Raw genomic sequence first — 6,085 nt, 5'->3', positions numbered from 1 at the left:
CTAATAGGGATCCCAGGTTTACTTTGAAGTTCTGGACTAGTTTACAGAAAGCTCTAGGTACTAAGTTACATTTTAGTACAACTTTTCATCCACAGACAGATGGCCAGTCAGTGCAGATGATTTAGACGTTAGAGGATTTGCTGAGAGCATGTGTATTATAGTTTAAAGGCAGCTGGGATATGCGCTTATTATTGATAGAGTTCGCTTATAATAATAGCTATCATTCTAGAATTGGAATGGCTCCATACGAAGCCCTGTATGGAAGACCTTGCATAACACTGATATGTTAGAATGAGGTCGGAGAAAGGAAGTTGATATGGCCAGAATTAGTACAACTGGCCTCACATAGTGTTAAGCTGATTAGAGAGAATTTAAAGGTAGCTCGAGATCAGTAGAAGAGCTGCATAGATAAACAGAGAAAGGAATTAGAGTTTAAAGTAAGAGATCGAGTATTCCTTAGATTATCTCTTTAGAAAAGGATGCTCAGAGTTGACAGAAAGGGTAAGCTAAATCTGAGATACGTAGGACACTACGAGATAATAGAGCGAGTTGGCCCAACAGCATACAGATTAGCTCTGCCTTTAGAACTATCTCAGATACATGATGTTTTCCATGTATCATTGTTAAGGAAGTATATACCAGATCCTTGCCATGTGTTGTAGCAGTAATCAATGTAGTTAGACTTATGAAGAAAAGCCAGTGCAAATCCTTGATAGGAAGAAGCAGGTATTGAGGAATAAAACGATACCATTAGTAAAGGCATTATGGAGGAATCATGAGATTGAAGAGGCTACTTGGGAGACTAAAGACCAAATGAAGAACAAATACCCCCATTTGTTTGTTTGATGAACTCGAAGAAAATTTTGAGGACAAACTTTCTAAGGGGGAGGTAAACTGTAAACCCTAGGCCTTGATTTTCCTATTTAAGAATGTTCATGCTAAATTGAAATATGATCAGTTCTATTGTATGAATGTTGTCGGTAGGAAGGGGCTTAGAAGTTTAAAAGGAAAACATTCTAAGTATGGAAGCTTAAGCTCTCGGGTAGCAAGAGGTGTGAAGATGCCTTGTAGCAAGAGGGAAAAATGGCTAAGTGTGGGAGATATGCATTGTTAGCCATGATGCGCTTGGTGAAGGCCAGAGAATGGGGGTGATGTAGTAGCCTAACTTGTCTAAAGAGGTTAGGAGAAGGCGCTAAGGCTATGGTAAGGTGGGCCACAAGGCGCAAGGTGTGCGAGAAATAAGGACGCTTGCGTAGGCTTGTGGGGATGCTGAAGAGTACAAAGGAGGTTGTGTTGATGTGTAGCATGCGTCAACAAAAGGGCCTAAGTAGGGCAGGATGTGGAGGCTGGAGATGCATTGGCCAAAAGAGAGGCCTACATGTTGCAACTAACCTATGCAATGGAATGTAGGCCATGCATTAGTGAAGAAATGGAAGAACTCAACTTAATTCACCGACCATAGTGGGCTAGTTGTCATGTTTAGATGCCTTAATTCTACTTAGTTGACTAGTTGTCACCTTAAGCATGCATGATAGTGTAGGGATCGAATCCCGCAGCGAAAGCGTCTCGTATGAGATCATCTTGCATCCTGCGATTCGATTTTACATTGAATAAAATCGTTATACTAAACAAAATAAATCTATGAAGGAACTCTATGAGGAGAGAATCTTGAGCAGAAGCAAGATCGTTCCAAATCCATTTTTCATTGAATGTAAGTTTTACAGTAAATCAAGAACAAGATATGCATTTACATAAATTATAACATGCACTAATAAAGGAAAACTTAGGGTTTCAGAAACTCTTACCTTTGAAGACTATTCTTCAAGAATCCCTCGAACAAGTCACGAATGGATCTCCTTCTCCAAAATGGACACCACCAAAAGAAGCCTCCTGTATTCTCCTTAGGGATTGAGAATAGCAGGAGGTGTGGGCTCAGTCTTAGGGTTTTGGAAGAGGAAAGGAGATGGAGAGGAGGAGAGGGAGGAAAAGAACTTTTCTTCTCTTTTCATTTTTTTTCAAAGAGAACTCTTCTATTAGTGTTTCATGGAGGAAGATCAAAAAATCAAAATCATTCCTCTCTCTAACCCCTCAAATCACGTATTTGATTGAGAGAAATTCGGGAGAGGGAGTTGTAACTCCTTCCCTTTAATTAATTAATATTAATTTAATAAAATTAAATTAATAATTATTATACATATAATAACAACTTTATTATATGTATATAAACTATATGTTATATCCCATATAACACATAATCTATAGATACATATTGTATCCAATACGATATAACCTATAGATGTATTTTCTCTCAACTATACATGACATTTAATATAAATCACATTTATCGTCAACTCACTTATATGAATCTCATTCATATAATTGATAATTGGATCATATCCAAATATTTAATTCCTCTCAACTTATTTATGGTATTTAATATAAATCAAATTTATATTAAATTTAATTACATGAATCTCATTCATATAATTAGTATTTGAATCATATTTAAATTCCTCTCATATTACCGTATATTATAATGTATCAAATACATTATATTAATTATATCACATATATAATTAATTCCCTCAATTAATTTGAATACTTCAAATTAATCTAAAATTAATTCTCAATTAAATCCCTTGAGCTATAGAGGGGACCTTATGGACCTATAGATTGTACTTGGATAATTAATTAAATTACCCAACATCCGTTAACTGTTGATCATTCCACTAAAGACCAACAGCTACACTCTTCGCACTATAGATAAATTTTTGTGTCCATTGGATATAACCAATCAATAGTGCAATGACCCTTCACAAATTGCTCGTAAGTACAGCTGGGCCAAAATTAGCGTTTTGCCCATATAGTTACATTTAACTCCTTAAATACCACTAATCTCTATAATGAACAATGACTCATAGTGCAACTATGACCAAGTCCTTCTCAGGTCAAGAGAGGGTGTGGCCACTATGTTCAAGCCACAGAATCAGCCTTAAGGGAGAAATTTATCTACTTACCCCTGCATCAAGGAAGAAGTGCATTCTGTCTCGTGTAGCTGTGTTCCCAGCTCTCTGGTCAGACGAATTCTCAAAATGGTAGGCTTATTGAGTTGGAAATTTGGCCACTCTCACCCATACAAATCAAAGGACTGCCTTCATGAGCAGGGGTTCACAACTCACTCAGGATTTAGGTAATGTCACCTATGGTCATCCTAGTGAAATGTAAGTCTCTATTATTAATGGCATTATATAAAGAGACTAGTCATTTCGTGGTTCGGTCTTATACAAACTCTTTGTATAGGATATCCCCGCTCATATGTCTATACATGAATGATCAGGATCAGATCATTTGTGGCACTTTACAACACTTGTAACACCTACAAAGTGGGCCATATCCGTAGTTTCACTAGGATAAGATACCCAGCCTTATCCATCTAGTACAGATCGTTTAGGTTATTATATAAACAAGATCCACTTGTATGTCTCTACATACTTGTTTAAATTACATAAAATAACCCAGGATCTTAGTTTTTTGGATTGAGTATATGCTTATAAAATAACACTTATTTTATTAACAACAATATGTTTATACAAAGTTTACAAACTACGAGATTACAAGGAGATTTAGGACACCAATCCAAACAATATACACGTAAATTAGCATGCTTCTAGGGAAAAGAATTATAACGATTCTTATCTTTATAGATTTCTTAGCATCACGAACAAGCCTCTCCAAGGTTCCAATGAACGGATCTCCAAACGGTCTCGATATCGAACAACTCTTTGAGCGATCTCGAACAATACCACGAGAGAAACCTCGTTATTCTTTGGGATTCCAATAGAGGAATAGGTAGTTTCCAACTATTGGGAGAGGGAAAGGAGAATAGGGTTTTTGGAGAATTGAGAGGATTTATGGCTTAGAGAAAATTCTGCACAATGACACTTATAAACCTGCATCTTACTTTCTCTTTTTAATTATGTTTATTGTTTAAGTTAAGCAGTAGATTGGATTTGTGCATTTTAAGGTAAAGGATAAGTTTGAAGAAGGAAAATGTTTAAGTATGGAAACTTAGCTCTCGGTTACTTATTAATCTAGCCTTGCAAAGAGAATTTTCGGCTAAGTGTTGGCGTGTTGAAGGGTGATTGAACATCGAGTGAGCACAAGGCAGACATCGAGTAAATTTTGCCAAGCGTCGAGTATAAATGATCGAGGAAGGATCAAACATCGAGTATAAGTGATCGAGTAAGGGTTGAGCATTGAGTATAAGTGATCAAGGAAGGGGTCGAGTATTGAGTGTAAGCGAGGAAGGGTCTCGTGCCGAGTACGAGCGATCGAGTAAGGAGCATGCATCGAGTGAGCCACCCAGCACCGAGTATCCCATCGAGTATTCAACAGAGAGCCATGGAATTTTCCATCGAGTAAGGATTCTTCTCTATCGAGTTTCTCCAGCGAGGATTGAGTTTACTCGAAACGCTTAGTTTTTTAACTTCTCTTTTAGTTACTCGGACAGATGGCTTAATCTCGACCCTTAATCTCCACTAATGGGTGAGGTGGCTTAAGGAGATTTCATGCAAAAGGGCTAGATGGTAGTATAAAAAGGGAAGAGAAGTTTAAGAGCTTGTTTTGGATGATTTTCTCGAGCAAACAAGATAAACTTGGTAAGGTTGGAAAGCTCTGTGAGTTTAGTTTCTGAAATCAAAACTTTGGAAGGGATTTATCACCAAAAAGAGGTTCAGAGAAGGAAGGAAGAGTCAAAGGTTCATTTTTGGGCATTCTGGGCACTCGACGAAGAAACGTAGATCTAGACTGAACCACTTGGACTTTCAAGCCGAAACTTTAAGGTGTTATCGTGAACACGATTTCAAGTAAGATTGCAGAAGTAACTTTGGGAAGAAAGGTCTAAAGTTTGAGTTACATATTTTGGAAATTAAACCTAGAATCTTTGCTAAAGCAGGGAGTTGCGGTTACAGCTTTCAGGAAAGATTTGAAGGCCCTGGGTTAAACCACAAGGAGTTTCATGCTAAAACTTTGAGGTAACATTGTTAACAAAATTCTGAACATGTTTGGAAAAGGAACTTTATTAAAATAAGTTCTAGTTTTCAAGTTATTTACGTTAGAATTTGAATCTGGGAATGTTGGACGAATAGACAACCCCTTGCTAAGTATGAGCTTGGTTAAACGTGAAGGAACTATAAATATAGAGAACCAGTGAGCAAAAGCCGATTGTTCCAAATCCCATTGTGAAAGAACATGAACATTTACAATCTAACAAAATAGTTATGCATCAAGGATAAAATTACGGCATGCTTCTAGAGAACAAACAAGGGATTGAGTAAACATACCTTTGAAGAACCTTTTCTTCTAGTATTTCCTCGATTGAACATAGCAACACGTCCAATAACACGAATGCAACACGCCTCTAAAATATCGTTGATCAGCAACGAGTGAAACTCGATCATCGACCCTTGGATGAAACTCGACACCACCACTTGGTTACCTTGGTATTCTCAGTGTGAGAATCCAGGAGTTGTGGGCTTTGTATGGATTTGGAAGAGCGATACTCGGGCAAACGATCGAGTAGGCAGCAGAAGGAATAAGCCTATCATTTAGACTTGGGTACTTGATCATTTAGTAACGAGTATCTATCGTATAGAAAAACTCGATTGATTGTTTACTCTCTCAACTAGTTATCGTATAACTTGCTTCGCGTATCACGGAATGAATAAAAAAAAACTTTTTTCGCGTTCAGTGACAAAATGAAAATGATTTTCACTTTATCCATTCGATTGCCATAAACTGACTAAAACCACCCATTAAGGTGGTTATTTGGAGAAAACCGAAAATCAATTATCTTATAATTAATTTATTATAAATAAATATAATAACTAAATTATCATATTATATTTATAACCTATAGTTTTAATATCACATCATATGCAACATATAAACCATAGTTCTTTTTCTCCTTTATGGCATTTAGTATAAATCATATTTATATTAATTCCTCCAATCAAATACTAATGTATCAAAGACATTAAATCAATTATATCACATATAATTGAATCAATTTAATTATATCATATAT

Source organism: Benincasa hispida, chromosome 4 (genome assembly GCF_027475165.1).
Source record: "Benincasa hispida cultivar pf3 chromosome 4, pf3_genome.v1.1, whole genome shotgun sequence".
NCBI classification, from domain to species: Eukaryota; Viridiplantae; Streptophyta; class Magnoliopsida; order Cucurbitales; family Cucurbitaceae; genus Benincasa; species Benincasa hispida.
The sequence above is the reverse complement of the archived record's forward strand: the minus strand, read 5'-3'. Positions refer to the sequence as shown.